Genomic DNA, 17834 nt, shown 5'->3' on the forward strand with positions numbered 1-17834 from the left:
ATGTTTCAAACTAACTACACAACGAAAAGATTATAAAGAGCAAAAACTAGACCTTTACAATAAGGTATCACTGGTAAATGTCAGTTAGTGTAATAATGTGAATGGGGTCAATTTGTTACAGAAATTATAATCTTCATAAACAAAAATACAAACCAACTTCATCAGTTTTAGCTAAATTACAAAGCAAGTCTGCCTTTTGATTGTAATGAGCCATTAAACATTAACTAACACATTAATATTACCCAAGATTGATAAATGTTTACCAAGTAGGTTTAGTCATAAGTTTAGGTTGTTATAACGTTAACAACTGGAGCCTTTTTGTAAGGTGTTATCAAACAATAGGCCTATAAAATATCTGATCATTTTAATCAGCGTCACGGGCATATCATATCATAGGCCAGATCACACTCAAAAAATGACTTATGGTGTCTGTTCAAACTGCTTATTTAAAATCAATCGAAACAACACAAATCTTGAGTTATTTGGGGACAAGTTCATTGTTTCATGTTCGATACACTTAAATTTGTTAACGTATACATTAACTTAATTCATGTTATCCCAACAGAAAGCGATTGCATTTTTTTACATTGTGTTATTTTAAAAAGTTAGTTTGAGGTGCAGTTGTGATGAATAACACTGCAAATAAAACAACCTGAATATGATTGTTCCAAAAGTTCCTAATATGTATTCTAAGTTTAAATATTAAATGGGTGTTCACAGTATTTTAAAGAACCCACAACTTCGACATTACTGTGCACGTTTATCGTGTATTGTTGAATATCAGCAAATTTACATCTGTAAATTACACAAGGTAAACTGTGGTTTGGAAAAGTTAAGGTTTTAAAACCACCAACATTTTCTGCTATACCATTCCTAAGGTATGGGCTAATGTTTTTTTTAGTTCTTTAGGACAACAGTATTTCACGCTGAAACAATATCCAAAAATGCCGTTTTAAACTGTAAAGAAATCTGTGTGTTGATGAAAAAACAGCAGAAATCAATGTTTAGTTTAAATTATTCAGGCTTTCATGTTTACTGCTCCAAAATTCTTCAAATGTTTTTCAAAATAAAATATATTGTGTTCAAAGGGGGAAAAAAGTTTTTGTTTTTTACCCAAACATTTCAAAAGATGATATTTTAAAAGCAGCTATCACAATACGGAGAAACCGCAATATGTTTATCCAAGGTTGTCATACCGCCAGAATCTTATACCTTATACCATGCCTAATAACCACTGTAAAAACATAAGCATTATTCCCATTCCTGTTCTATTGTTGTTTATTAGGGCTGTGCCACTAATCGCAATCAAATTACAATCAAGTTTTGAAACATTTCGATTGGCTAAATCGCAAGAGGTTGTGACTTGAAATATATTTGTATTATTTAAAGCATCAGACTTGGACACACTGGGGCACTGTTTTTGTACATTACAGTGTTTACGAATAAATTACATCCAATAGAACACAAGTAATATTAACAAACTATACATCAAGTCTAAAGCTACAACCCTCAAGCAGCCATTGCAGCTAGTTGTTGCTAGCTTATAAAGAATGTATTTGCTATATTTGTGCAAGTCGTACAGAAAGGCTTATTAGATTTGGACTACATATTATTGTAATAACAAGACACACACACACATTCAATGCTGTACATCAGGGTTTATTTTGAAAGTTAAGAGTCCCCTCCCCAGAGCAAATGCGTGACTGCCGTCAGTGTGTGATAGTCTTACTAGCCAATTGTGTGAGGACAATTGAGTAATGAGTGTCTTGCTAAAAAGTCAACTGAAAGTATTGCCAGTGACACAGTAAAGTACAATTTGAGAGTTATTTCAGCCATTTTAGTTTGCTGGGTGTCCTGTATTTTTATCATTATTATTATTTTTTGTTTGTATAAGCTACACTATCTCTCTATTTTGAGTTCAACTTGTTAACCGAAAGCTAAGGTCATTTTATTTGTGTTTACTGTATGCTCTAGAGAAAAAATAGTGTTTCATTTCTGAATTTTTAAAAACAAATTTGAATAAACGTTAAAGTAAGTTAAAATCGTTTCAGTTTCTTTTTTAAACTAACACTCACTGCATCTTAGCAGTAAGAAGCTACCGATACAGATTCTTGAGCTGAAGCTTGATTACAAAATTAAAGCGCAAATCAAATAGAAATTGCAATATCTGTCAAAAAATACAAATAAAAATAGCAATTAGATATTTCTCCCCAAATTGCACAGGCCTATTGTTTATGTATTCTATTTATTATATATACGTTTTTACTAGAGTATATTTTGCACTCTTAATATACTAATAAAAATCAAACATTCCTCAGAGAGTCAGAAAAATTTTTTTAAGTATTAATAGACTGTCTGCTTAATATCTGTTGATATGCTCCTTCAACAGACATTTAACTGACTATAAGAAACTTTGCAAGTGCATGTCAACTTACACTAACCCTAAACCCAGCCTAACATTCTACTTATAATCTCATAAGAATTAGTTGGCATGTAGATGCAATGTAACTTAAATTCAACAATCGGACCATCAAAATAAAGTGTGACCAAAACATTTAAGATTACCTAAATTTGCATAACAACATGTGCTTGCTTGTGCAAAAATCACTGCCAATTTGCTAGGCAAGTGTATTTTAATACGCTGATATGGTTGCTAGGTGGTCGCATACTCGCTGCAGGCCAAAACAGCTTCTGCACACATTTTGGGATTAAATAACTATAAATAAATAACTAAAATGAATGCTGTTCACTCATTTAAGTATCTGATCTTGCAGGAAACATTATGCACCAAAGTAAAGTCCTCAAAGTATTTAAGTACATTCAAATGTGATTTAAAATGTAAAAAATACAATTTAATAAATAAATTAAAAATAAATAAATAAATAAATGTTTTATGGTTTACTTTCAGTTTCTGTCTTTCTTTATAGATGCCAGTTATGACCACTTACACTTATTCAGAGAACCCCATAGGGCCTGCAGGCCAAAGTTGGCCCATGGTAACTTTTGATTTAGCCCGCCAAGAAAGGGAGAATGATGGGGATGGTTTATAGATTGTTATTTCAAATTGAATGTAACCTTTTTTTGTTTGTATTATTGTCAAGAAAAAAAAAGCTAACTAAAATTAAATGTTTCAATTTAAATCATGTCAGTTAATCAGATTTAGTTCAAAAGGTACATGCTGTCACCCGACAGATTAAATCAAGGCAAAAGCAGATTCTATTTGACAAGTGTGTTCAGCATTGAACTCCACTGTTATAAATGTGATTTTAAGTTCTCATTTAAAAAGTTTGCTGTTTGTTTTAAAATATTATGAAATAAAATAGGAAATGGCCTATGGCAACTAATTTAAAATATTTTGGTATATTTATCTTTGGTCCACGGCTCTCATTGATATATATATTTTTTTATCCCTTTATACAAAAAAAGTTTGGACACCCCTGCATTTCAATTACTTCGGATGACTTTTCCAGCCCAGATTCTGTCCAATCACATGAGATTTTGAACAAGAATGCTCCTCCCACCATCCCACCTGTCACCTACTAAGCTCATAGGTATGCTTTGTTTACGGCAATAAAAAGGAAGATGAGGTCATACATCTTTTTCAAGAAAAGACTGAAAAGAAAAATCTAACTCATAAAGGTCTTTCTGAGAAATCTGGAATGAGATAACAATGAACAGAGATCTAGACACAGACACACACACATATAAGATCCGACAAAGTAAAACATACTGTTTCTGAAACCAGGAAATAGTCAACTTTATGACTTTATGACAGATTCTCACAACACTTCAGGATTCACATCTCAGATAAACATCTCTCACTTCTGCTTCGTGTGTTCTGGAAGAACAGTTAAACGTGGTCGCTGACTCGTAAAGAGAATAGCTGAGTAAATGAGCTGGGGCAATGGTTGGAGGACTGTGCTTGTAAAATTCAACAATAAACAAAACTGATCTGGACTGTAAATACTTGCTCTATAGCCAAGGGCTCCCTCCCTTTCTCTCCATCTTTATCATCTTCTGCTTTCCTGTACTCTTGTCCCCCTCCCACCACGCTGTGTGACAGTGGAGATGAAGTTGCTGAGTTGAATGTTCCTCAGAGTGTGTGCGTGGGTCATGGGTTACTGGTGGAAGTCTGCTAAGGACTGGTTTCAGTTCAAACAGCAGGATAAACACACACACACACGCAAACAAACAGACACACACAAAAGCACACTTAAGCTGTTCATGTAATACAGTGGCTCCTTGAAGGGATGCTGGGACAATTTTCAAATATAGCCTACATTATTGAGCCAGTGATCTGTCTATCTATCAAAAACAAAACAAACAAATCTCAACAAACTAAATGATATATTCATCCCTCAGCTTTTAGCTCATCTTCCATATCTGTGGGTGTGGTTGTAAACATAAACAGAAGATCTATGATTTCTTCCTGAGAGTTCCATCAAGAAGAAGGATTTAAAACCTAACTAAAAAATAACTGTTGAAAGCTATGACAAAACACATATTAGAAGTTATCCATATCCCTACACAGAGATGTAGACAAAGCTATATTTACACTAGAGTAACGTAACGTTGATAGCATCAACAGGTTGCATTTGACTAACCATTACAGGCTCAAACTTGTGAAATATATCTTCCTGAATATTGAGCAAGCATGCAAGCACAAGGGTGTATGCCTGTCTGTGGTTGTTTCTTGCTTACATACATACACCTCAATTTTGGCAAGCAAAGACTGTTGACCAAAGTTTAATATTTAGCCTACAATGACACTGTACTATTATCATTTTATTTCAAAAGCTCAGAGAGAAACACAATCCATTTAGAGGCACACTTGGAGAAACAAGCGGATCTTGTACAAGTTACATCACTCTAAATTATTCATTCATTAATTTTCCTTTGGCTTATTACCTTGTTTAACAGGGGTCAAAACAGCAGTATGAACAGTCAACTACTCCAGCATGTTTTATGCAGTGGATGCCCTTCCAGCTGCAACCCATTACCGGGAAACACCCATAAACTCTCACATTCTCACATGCACTCAGACACTATGGCCAATTTAGTCATTCCAATTCACCTTTGGACTGTGGGGGAAACTGGAGCACCCAGAGGAAACCCATACCAATATGAGGAGAACATACAAACTCCACACAGAAATGCCATCTGGTCCAGCCATGGCTTGAACCAGTGACCTTCTTGTGGTGCTAACCACTGAGCCTTAAGCGTCTATTATTTATTTTACCTTACACTGGAATAGTGACTTTGGTCTTTACTCTTATCAAGAGCACTTGTGCCGATACATCAAATGACAAAATAAAATCTATATCCAGAGAAAAAAAAAATAATACTCAAACCATTTTTAATGTATTGCTTCCTCCAAAAATGTACATTTTGTTTTTAATTACTCACCAATCCCGAGACTACAAATTAAGATGTTTTAGATGAAATAGGAGAGCTGCTTCATTTTCAACAAACATTAACAGATATAATAGAAGCACAGAAGAAGAAACTAAATAAAATGGAGACTTCAGTGCTTAAGTTGTAATCATATGAAGCTCCAAGAACAATTTTGTGCACCAAAAAACAATATGAAATTACTTTGTTTGCAATAAAATCAACAAACATCAGATTCAAAAGTCAGATTCAAAATTGTATTAGTGCACAAAAGTGTTCTTGGAGCATTGTATTGTTACAGTTGAACCACTGAAGTCACATGCAATGTTTTGGTTCCTTTTCTGAACTTTGAACATTTTGTGACTTTGCAGTCTGTAGAGGATGAGAGAGCTCTTGGATTTTATCTGAAATATCTTAATTTGTTTTCCTAAGAGGAACTAAGGTCTTCAGGGCAAGTAATTAATGACCGAATTTACATTTTTGGGTAAACTAATCCTTTAATTTTATTGTGGTTTACTAGAGTTCATTGGGTTTCAACTAAGAAACATAAATCTAAATATCTAAGAGACACAACCTGTGTAGCTGTGCTGCTGGTGCTCAGTCAGTTCAAACTAAACATTCAGGTCCTGCTCATCCTCTTGAGAATGAACATCTGTCTAAATGTTAACTTCAATGTTCAGTTGAATTTTGATCCTTTTGTATCTGCATATACAGTTATAAAAAATACATATAATACAAATTCAATTTAATTAAACTTTTAAATGTAATAAAATTTATTTTAATTAAATATTAGGTCAAAAAGATCAAAATCTTAGGTTCACAAACATCTGCCAAAATTACTGGCTGATAAACAAAAAGGATTAGAGAGAGAGAGAGAGAAAAGAGAGAGAGAGAGAGAGAGAGAGAGAGAGAGAGAGAGAGAGAGAGAGAGAGAGAGAGAGAGAGAGAGAGAGAGAGAGAGAGAGAGAGAGCAGCATAACACACACTGTTAGACATTTCAAAGGGTTTTTACAGTAACTTACTGGCAACACTGTTGCCAGTAAGTTACTGTATTTTAGATTTACAGTATACAACTGTAAATCCGTTTACAGCATGTTACCGTAGTGTCTGAAAATGGTTAACTACTGTAAAAACCTAAGTTAACAGTTAGCTACTGTAAACCTTTTAATTTTGTCCTAAATATTTTATAATATAATTTTTATTAATATTATTTTAATACTATAGACCTAAAAAAGACACAATTACAAAATATTAACAAAATAAACACTCTTTATTTAAAACATTGGAGATGCTTAAAACAAGCTTAAAAATGTGTAAAAACATTACATTTCAATCATTCAAAATATTTTATTTTAAGAAAAAAAAACATTGAAAATGACAAAGCACATTAACATACATGTACAAAACTAATTTAAGTGTCTGACCTGCATATTGTTGAGAAAAAAAAAAAACAATTGTACTAAGTACTACTGACATTAAACCAGACACAATTACAAAATATTCCATTCTTTAAAACATTAATAATGCTTAAAGCATTTAAGGAAAATGTGTGAAAATTACATTAAGCAATAAAATCAACACATTAAAAATAAATAAATCACACAAAGCACTAGAACATACATGTACAATAAAAATTTAAACTTCTGAATTGCATATTGTTGGAAAAATAAATATTTGTAACTATTAGCCGACTCAGAAACAACCCAACTTTAAAATATTACTAGTTCTGGTGTCAAATGCTCAACAAGGTCTGAATTCACATGTTCAAATGCAATTCATCTTTATTTCTATTGCACTTTTACAATGTAGATCAATGATGTCAAAGCAGCTTAACATAGAAGTTCTTATAAATTGAAGCTGCTTCAGTCCAGTTTTCAGAATTGAAGCAGTAAATGTCACTGCTGAAAGTCCAAACACTGAAGAGCAAATCCACCGATCCACCAATCGTAGCCAAGTGATCCAGTGGCGACAGTGGCATGGAACAAACTTCACCAACTGACGAAAGTGTAGAATAAAAGCCCTTGAGTGAAACCAGGCTCAGTTGGGCACGACCAGTTCTCCTCTAGCCAAACTTGTGCAAGGCCGCAGTCTAGGCACCAGAGGCTTGAAAGTTCACCAGCGGGTGGTCAGGCTGGCCCATTGGATCAATGCGGAGACTCATTGATCACGTGTGTCTTTTAGGATTCACTCCTCCATGACCACCACAGCATCTGGTCAGGATTTGGCCCAGTCCAGGATTATGAAGAACTCTGGATAAGGACAAACAGACTAACATAAGCATAGAAGAAGCTTGTTTAAAAAAAATAAATCATATACTGGTTAATTATTTCGAAGCATGGCAGCTAGGTTGGGGTAGTTTTCAGCTGGTACTGAGCAACTGGCTCCTGCTCATAACCTGCTCACTACCATGTTTAAAAGATAACTAACCAGAATGTCCTGTTTATTTTTTTCCCTAACAAGGTTTTACAAAAACATTGTAGCATTTGTGATGGGTTGATTCACTGCAGGACAGATTAGACTATTTGTTTTATGTATTCCTAATAAACTAAAACTGACTGAATACTGATACAATTATTGAGAGTGTCTCACCTAATCCAAGTTCTCAGTTAGCTGGTGAAAGAAGGATAACTCACTGTTGTTCATGGTTGTCATTCTCTTCACTACTTCTCCTGCTATCTTCTGGCTCACTCTGGTTGTTGCTGTGCATTTTGTTTCATCCTCTGGAATTATTTATACAAAAAATTGTATTATTTTATTTATTACAAAATATTTAGGCAACATGAAATGGGGAAAAAGACATTTAATACATAGACAAATGCATGTATCCCAATACTAATTATTGTATTTTGAAATGTCTGACCCATGACAGACCTCAATCTGCTCAAAAATATTATAAACAAAGATGAAAAAAAAACCTACTAAATGGTTTAATAAAAAAGGGAAAACGATTTTTTTATTTAGCTAGCAACTAAACATGTGACACATTTTGTATTAAAAGTAACGTTAATATATTGAGAAACAAATAGATGTACAGTACTTACTGTTGTATGAGGTCCAGTTTGCACAGGTAAGCTCCCAGTATTCTATATTGAGACCATAAAAAAGCCAAAAATACAGATAAGAATACCATGCTACAATCCACAACCTCCACACAACTTTTTTTTATTTGTTTACCTTGGTTGCTTACTGGTCTTGCTTATTTTTTAAGCATAAGGCTGTGCTGATCAAGATGTTCCTCCGAAATGCTGTTTGTTTCTTCAGACAAAACCTGCTGCTGTGCCAGTGCCATATCTAAACAGAAAAAAATATAATGGTAACAATTATGTTAAACCAAATGTCAAGAGTTGTGATAAAAAAATAATTAGCAAACAATAAATAGCAAAAAGGTGGTTATTAGCATAATGCATAGAGGTAAAATTGGTTTTATATTAGCAGATTCAGACTTCCCCCTTAATAATTTAATTTCATAAAAGTATTATTTGCAAACTCTAAATAGCGAAATCATTTTAGCAGCTAATGACTATCAAAGTACAACATGCTCACGGTCAAATAAACAGTGTTAATGTTGATTTCAAGTCATACTGGCATGCTAATTCTGATCGAATATTCAAAGTAACATGGTAAACAGTATAGAGTCTTCTAAATGAACGAATGTGCGAATATAAAACCAACTTTACCTCTATGCATATTGTAACGTTATAGATTTACGTTAGCGTTCTTATAGGTTACGTCGCGATGTTATTTTCTCAAGCTAACGTTATAAGTTACTCTAAACCAGAGAAAAATAAGTTCACAACATCTAATATATATAGTATAAATCAATATAAGTTAAACGTTGCACGTTAAAATGAGTTTGAGTCCAATTCAGTATAAACTTAGCTCAGTTTAGCTAACAGTTAACATTACCATTTTAAGATCGCTTCAGCCAATGTTGCCGAGCAAACAAATGCTAATAGAGGTGCTCAAATCAATGTCGAGTGTTGTCAGCACAGACAGACGCGCTTTTACCTGGATTATTTGTTGGTCTTTCATTCATATTCTTCTGGGGGAAAACACTCTCTGCCGGACCGTTGTCTCGTGCTAAGTGTCCTCCAAAACTGTCTGCATACCTCTGGTTCCCTCCTAAACCAAAACCCGCTGCAACACCGGTTCCTATGTAAATAAATAAAAAGATATGACGAGAACAATGGCTAATAGTCATAAACAGTTTTATTTAAAGTAATAGTAGTGTTAATGTAATAAATTAAATAAAGGTAACATCTTAATAGATTATATATTTCTCAAATGGGCGAAATAACGCCAAGCCAGAGAAAATAATCATAGCCAACTTTATACTTTACTTTGTTCTATTCTCGTCCACAAAACATTCTGTAAAATGAAACACTGCCTCAGCTTACCAGAGTAAAGTTTGTTAAATCCAGTATGTTCTTCAGGCACACTAATAAATTGTCCTCCAGAATTGCTCCAGGGTCCTCAGGCAAAATGTGGTGCAGAGTAGTCGAATCGCCGCAAGGTGGCGTTGAAGCAGTTGTGGAAAATACAGTATAATACACGAATTTTTACAAATACAGTACATCGCTGTATATGTTGTTCGACGTCACACTAAATTCCCATAATGCAACGGTAAATACAGTTATTTACCGTAAAAGGAATTTGCAGTATTACACTGGGTGAAATACAGTAAATAACTGTGTAATTTACAGAAATGTCTAACAGTGCACTGAGCCCTGAAAACATCACACAACAACAACAACAACAACAACAACAATATTGCACTTAATAAAACCCCAAAAAAGATAAAGCTGTATTTACAACTAAAATGACAATATAAACCGGTAAAATACCTCAGCTATGTGAAAGATTTTAAATAAAAAAAACATTAACAAAATAGAGATTGCGTGATTGGCTATAGAGAGAGACACTGACAGAGATAGAGACCACCAGAACAAAGACTGTTCATTCTGTTCAAAGAGAGAGGTGGAAACATAGGAACATTTCCTACTTCACTGTGATCACTATCACCACATTAGAATTGAATATTTCCTAAGATTCCAGCAAATTTATACAAATTTTTTGTATATAAACATCAGCAAATATGTGCCTGACACAAGCTCAGACAGTCAACCAATGGACAAAACTAAAGCAAGATCATTTCTTATGTTTATATTTCTTATTGTTATGACCATTTTATTTAAGAGAGAGAGAAAGAGAGAGAGAGAGAGAGAGAGAGAGAGAGAGAGAGAGAGAGAGAGAGAGAGAGAGAGAGAGAGAGAGAGAGAGAGAGAGAGAGAGAGAGAGAGAAAGAGAAAGAGAGAGAAATAATGAGAGTGCATGAGAGAAAATATGTATGCACCTGGGAATCTCCAGGGTTTGGTCATTCAACCTATTACAATCAAAAATAGTACAACACAATAGAGAGCCACCACACCCTGTCTTACCAGTCTTTGCTTGCCATGTCCATGTGATACAGTAAGCAGACTATATGACATTGCCATTTTTTGTCTTTCTGAGATATATTTTGAAAAATGAATATCATTTCACAAGATCACTTTATTTTCAATAGAATTTATAATTGTACATTGACTGGAATGCTTTTGCACAATAGTGCATCAGTATAAAACACACAAAATAAAATGAACAAATTAAAGCACAGATGAAAAAAATAGAACAAGAATAAAAATGAAATAAACAGTGCTTTATTCTTTTTGGTGGAATCTAAAAGTATTGAGGTACAGAAATTCAATTAATAATGACACTGCATTGTCTTCATAGTAAAAATAATTAAACACAATTAAAGGTGCAGTGGTGATTGTCTTCTGAAACTTGTGTTGTTGTGCTGGTTGAAAGTCTCTTCACATTCCAATAGTAATAAGTAAATGATCTAAATGTGTTTACATGTATTTTAATATTCTGGGTAAGGCATAAGATTAAAAAAATGTTCATCCAATTAAAATTTATCAGGCCAACATTTGCCATAATTCTGATAAGTAGCTCAAACTGTCCATCAACAAATGTAGATTTGAACAAATGTCAGTGAAGGACGACACCATGGCTGAAGTATTTCTGTTAGACAGGTAATGTTCTGTTTTAAAACTATTTTAGTCATGCAAATGTTGAAGTAGATTTAATTGTATTATGAATTGGTTATATGCACAGAAGTGTTGCTCAGCCACTGAAATCTTCTGGTGAAAAATTGATGCGACTATTTTTTAATTTCACTAGGTCCTTTTGAAGCATCAATAATGTAGATTTATGTTTAGTTTAACAACAAAAATAAATAGCGCTATTTCGTCTAGCTTGCTTTATTGAACTGAAGTTGGTTTTATATTCCTATTGGCTAATTTTTGAAAAAATTGATAACCTGATAACCTTGTTTGAATGGGCCCAAATGGTTTAAGTTGACTTGAAATCTCACAGTCACCAGGCTTAAAAACCAAAAAAAAAAAAAAAAAAAAAATCACACTATTAGATTTGTGTTGCAGATTATTGTACTTTGCAAAAGCAATGATAAAGGTGATTTATATGAGTTGAGTAAGTGAAAAGGTCATATACGGTCCATGACAGGTATATTTTAACACTAGACACTAGACTAGACCTAACACTAGACCTTCCAAAATGCCTCTTCCCTGTCGTGTGGCCTACTGACTGGCCTTCTTGTTGCTTTTAGAATCAAACCTTAAATATAGCAAAAAGCCTCTTCAAATAGAAAGTATTTAACATGAACTAAAGCTTCTGCTGCTGATAGTTGAACAAAAACTCATGTGAAACAGACAAGATGACACACACAGGGAGATGATTCGGGAGCAAGGGAAATGATCATATGCGTTTCTGTGAACATATCATGCTGTAACTTCCTTGTGTTGCTCTGGCAACAGTCACTTCCTGTCCTTGTTTGGCACTGGGATGGGCATGTTAGTGTTGAGAGAGAGTGTGTGTGTGTCAGCTGATATAATGTCAAAATCCCACGGCATTGAGTGACTTTTTTTTTCCAGTGTAAAACCTATGAGAACAACACAACTTAATATAAAGATTGCGATTTCTTCCCATTCTTAACTGTTTGTTTCACTTTGTGTCACTAATATTTGAAGTCTTGGACAGATGTCAAAAAAGATAAAGCAAAAAAAAAAAAAAAGCAAAGAAAGCAGACAGACAAAAACTGTCCACAATCTAACCCAAACCCTCATTCATTGTGCCCTTCATTTGTCCATTGTATTAAGTCCACTTGAAGGAGTGAGTGAAACAGAATGAACTGAACACTGAGAGCACAGTGTGGTTTGCCTGTGTACACATTTCTAAAAAACTAATAATCAATAAAAAAAGAACAGCAATAGTGCTGTGGACACCATATACTCCCTACACTGCAGTATGAGAAATGCATGCACAAAATAAAGTTCACTGTGGTTAAGAACACCACAAATACTGCAGATGCCTCTTTACTATAGCTGTGAAAAACATGTGAAATCTGAATGTGCAATTCATTTATATTACAGTTTTGTGTTAGTCACGTTGGTCCATTCCTCAGATCAGAATTGAATCAGAATTCAATCTTCATGGTGTCACTTGTGCACATCAGAAAAGCAGTTTCTCATTTCTCTAAACAAGTTGCAGATGCTTTTTTACATCCATGCAAATGGTTATGTACACTTCTCTGATGTTTCCTACATTATCAATTGCTTGTCATGTTGATCAAAATGCATTATTTTGGTCTCTGTCTGAACAGTCTCACCCCCCACAACATTTAATCCATTGTTCATGGCATACGTCTTTACATGCATAATGGCTGAACAAGTTGTCATAATATTATGTCATATTGCATTTTTTATACATTTCCATTAGACTTTGTATCTAAATATGGTAAATTAAACTAACATTTACTTTAAAATTATCTATTGGTGCATTTCTCGGTCACATTTTATGTTGATGGTCAGTTTGTTTACATAACATAATTGTTTACATTGTTTAGATAAGTTACATTGCATCCACATGCCAACTAACTCTCCTTAGATTATAAGTAGACTGTTAGGTTAGGGTTAGTGTAAGTTGACATGCACTTGCAAAGTTTTTTATAGTCAGTTAAATGTCTGTTTAGCAGCAATATCAACAGATATTAAGCAGACAGTCTACTAATACTCAAATCAAATGGACCATCAAAATATAGTGTTACCAGTTTCTGCCAGGTGAATCTTAACTTTTTCTAATGAAGGTGCATCTCAAAGTAGTTTTGCTGACATTTCTATATGTTTTGTTTTTCTTTGTGCCATGCAGTGCTGTCTTTTCCTTTCTTTATCACAATGACATGATCTATCAACAAATTACAGTACAAACAGCAAAGAAATAGCCATAGTTTACATCAGAAAAGCGCTTCAAAGTACACTGTTATATTGACAACATGACTAAGTAATTTGACTGTCTTGTCCATACACAATGACATAAAGACTTGTCATTCTGATGGCATAGACACATTTGAGTAAGTTAACTAAAGATTTTGAGCAAAAGACTTGGTTTTGCAGGTAATTCATGGTATTTTACTATTTGTACGCATTGTTTTGAGAAATGCAATTAATTTTTTGCAAATTTCAATTCTGATATGAGAAATGTATCAAAGTGACTGAGAAAAACTGCAAATAATGCATTACATTCTGTACCATAGGTCCTTTAGAACTTGTTAAAGGACCCTGGCGAGTGTTGATACATTTACAGCAACACTTAATTTTTAGATTAGAAAATAGTTTGATAGTCAATCTGACATTTTTTTTTTTAAAGTTTAGACATAGATAGTCAGGAATATACTACTGCTAATTGACATGTAAATTACAGAGAAACTGAAAGAACATTTCTTAAAGACAAATTTAAAAGGTACCATATGGCATGTATTTATTACAGAATATTTTATTTTATTTTTATTACACTGAATATAAATCATATATATATATATATATATATATATATATATATATATATATATATATATATAGATGATAGATAGATAGATGATAGATAGATAGATAGATAGATAGATAGATAGATAGATAGATGATAGATGATAGATAGATAGATAGATAGATAGATAGATAGATAGATAGATTGGCTCCAGAAATAACCCTTAGTTTCTGCAGAAGAACTTTAGAAAATTTACTGTAACTGACTGATGCTGCAAGACAATAATGATACACAGAGGCAATTCTAAAACTTAATTGCTGACAAGAAACTAATGTTCCGAGGTGGCCTAGTTCAAGTCCTGACCTGAATCCTACATAGGTGATGTGGCAGGACCGGTTTAACACCTATCAACCTGTCAAAACCTTTCTGTTAGGAAGAGTGATCCAAGATTCCTCAGAAGAGATTTGCAAGACACATATTGAATTTACATGCTGTGTTTACTTGCAGTGATTGCTGCTGAGTGCTGTCAAACCAGATATTAGCCGTTTACTTTTTCACAAGGATGATAAGAATCTATGTTAGCTGCGTTCACAGAGACCATAAACTAGGCTAATAAAAAGGCGGTTTCAATCTGATAGGTTACTTTATACAAGTTCTGGGAGACTTCAGTCCACCTGGAAAAAAGCATGATGAAATTAGTGCCTCTGAACAATTGCCAAACTTTTTCAGGTCAATTTTATGAACATTTTGAACAATATTCATCAAGTAAACTAGGTATTACGCCACATTTTAAATGTGAATAAGCTAAAACAAGAAACAATTTCAGATTTATGGATGCTAGTACTGAAATAACAATAGTGTTTTTTTACTTTCATTTTGATGTGCAAATTTCATAATTTTATTTTATTCTAAAAACAACATTTTAGTTAATGTCGTTTTCTTATGCATGATCAACAATAATTTGTTATGTGTAGGACTTAACCAACAGTTATTATGATAAACTTTGTTGTCTTTAAAGTGTCTGCTTTTAAATTTGCTAATTTAATGCCAAATTGCTGTTTTGGCTTTTTATTTTGTGAACGCTGCAGTCTAAAACGGTTCCAGCAAAGCATAGAATGCTAGGAATCAGATCATCTACTCTTCTGTAGGCATAGCCCAAATAAAAACAAACAAATATTTCATATTATTCAAAAGTTTTAAAAGAAAAAGCACTTGAAAAAATGTCTCAAGTAAACTATTTCTAAACACTATGGCCACTATTTTACCGATCTAGGCATAAAGTCTAAAGCTCATGGCGCGTAAGCATCAAAGATATCTCTAAATCCACTTTTGCCATTGACGGAAAAATATGCTCTATGTCATTGTCTAACAGGGTTGTGCTTATTTTCTTAATGAGTTATGGGTGTGTTTTGAGAATAAACCAATCAGAGTCTCATCTCCCATTCCCTTTAAGAGTCATTAGCGCCGCACCATGACACATTTGCCATTTACATGGTGGACTTTGTAAGTAGAAAAACTGAGTGCTTCACTTGTGAGAAAATGGTTAAACAGACCATCTGCAGCCCAAGGATAAAGAACAAGCCTCCGCCAATCGGCTTTTACTTTCTTTTTCTCTCTTTCGTGGATATGGTGTTGTACACACTCCACTGAAGACATCCATTAGCCTACATATTTAATTTAATTTGTTAAGCACAAAGATTTGTTTCAATCTGAATTCAGTTCTAAGGAATAAATTATCAATAATAACAAAGTGTGGTCAAAAAACTGAGTTGTATCCAAACACACCTCCTATGCCCCATATGGTCACACAGAACAAAACAGGTGGACAAATCTAAGCTTTTTTTCAATAAAACAAATATAAATATGCATATAGTAAATAATACTGCTAATAAAAATACCATTAAACAAAAGTAAGTTGTCAAGAATAAATTTAAAAAGCCCCCCCATATGTACAGATATTTGTGTATTGCTGTACATCCTGTGTGTATTAAGCAACGTGTACAAGTTTAAGGCACACAACCAACGCACTTTGCACTAGATTTCAAACCCGCTTTCAGCTGGTTTATAGAGCAGTCTATTTTAGTTCCTCAAAATAGCAATGCACCAACAATGCACCTTAACACGACTCTATTTTAGACCGGATCACCCATGGATTTGCGTTTGAAACAACGCGGCACAAAATGGGAAAATTAGGGTTGTATTGGTCTGAAAATATAGCAACACGTTGCGGCAAACACTTTTAGAAAGCTATTCAAGCTATTAGTAAGGAAGAATTTTGCTAAATATACATTTTATTACATTAAAATGTTCACTTTATTATTACTTAACCTCAGACGTAGGTCCCAATGAAACTCTATATTTTAACCTTTATTTTTATCCTCTGAATTACGTATTGTCACTCTTGAATTTCTTTTTATTACCATTAAAAAATCTGGATAAAAAATTATGAGGGCTTTATTTTTATAGTAATCAAAAAACATGCTTAAGTATATTGAAATCATCTGTGGATCACAATTAATGACACAACAAGACAATTTCTTCTTATTTAAGCAGGTGGTTCTTGGCCATAATAATTATCTGCATTTGGGACCAGATACAATACCATGCCAACAATCATGTCAGGCTTCAGGTGACACAATTAAAGTCAGCTAAAGTCAGTTTATTTAATTTTATTTAATAAACGCATAAAGGTAAAATAGGAAAAAAGGTCACAATTTAATAGCACAGTGAATTAAGGACATGATGTAGTTCTTTTTTTTCCAGTGATCCTCCTCATATCACCAACCCTCAGTGCACCACATCAACACAGAAGGCTTTGTTAACCTTGTCGCCTGTCTGTCGCTCGAGCTTTACCCCTCCACCCCCTTCTCAGTTTTGCTTGCCTTTCTGTTATTTTCTCTTTCTCTTTCTTTTGTACGGATAATCAAATTGGTCTGGGTCAAGAGTTTGTGATTCTTGTCATTCCTTTTCCTTTCAACTGAACAGTAAAGTGAGTGTTATATATACACACACATTTATATAAATAAACACAGAGAGAACAATGAGAGATACACCTGAGTATGAACGACAGCTTGTGCAGACTTGCATTTTAGGCACACTTCCAGAGCCATCTATAACTAGAAAAATTAGATGTCAGGAAGAAAACCCACGTGTGGAAGAACAACAAAAAAGGACAAGGATATAGACGAAGAGGAAACTATTCAATTATCAACTCAGAAAACACATTTCCTGTCTGTGAGTAAATGTGTGTCAACTTCAGAGGGATTTGTATAATTTTTGCAGTGGTATTTTCAACTCATTCTTATTTCAGTTTTAACCCATTTTTGGTGAATTGGTGTCTAATTAACATGAATTACGACATGTTAATTTGTATGTTTGCATCTAATCTGTTTATACACCATGGTTTGGTTTAGAGGTGAAATTATGTAAGATCACACCCAAAAAAAAAAAAATAATAATAAAATTACCACATTCTACAATATTTTGGAACAATTTCCTTTTAAAATATATTTTTTTCTTTGCAAAAAATGCTGCCCATATTTGTATGAAAGACACTGTATTAT

At 33.6% G+C, this 17834-nt stretch overlaps 1 protein-coding gene and 1 long non-coding RNA gene across 8 annotated transcripts in view; both read right to left on the reverse strand.

Moving 5' to 3' along the window:
* plcb3 (phospholipase C, beta 3 (phosphatidylinositol-specific)) overlaps positions 1-17834 on the reverse strand; it is a 95603-nt gene that overhangs the window by 33185 nt on the left and 44584 nt on the right.
* Positions 6643-11806, reverse strand: LOC137496230 (uncharacterized). 2 transcript variants are annotated; one of them, XR_012382770.1, is made up of 6 exons: positions 9789-11806; positions 9400-9543; positions 8566-8682; positions 8433-8474; positions 7981-8111; positions 6643-7640 (listed from the first exon to the last, which is right to left on the reverse strand). It is a non-coding gene; the product is annotated as an uncharacterized lncRNA (long non-coding RNA). The 2 variants fall into 2 exon arrangements; XR_011016423.2 differs by having other exon boundaries at positions 8025-8111; positions 9789-10705.

The sequence above is a fragment of the Danio rerio genome, chromosome 7, assembly GCF_049306965.1.
Source record: "Danio rerio strain Tuebingen ecotype United States chromosome 7, GRCz12tu, whole genome shotgun sequence".
In the NCBI taxonomy this organism is placed as follows: Eukaryota; Metazoa; Chordata; class Actinopteri; order Cypriniformes; family Danionidae; genus Danio; species Danio rerio.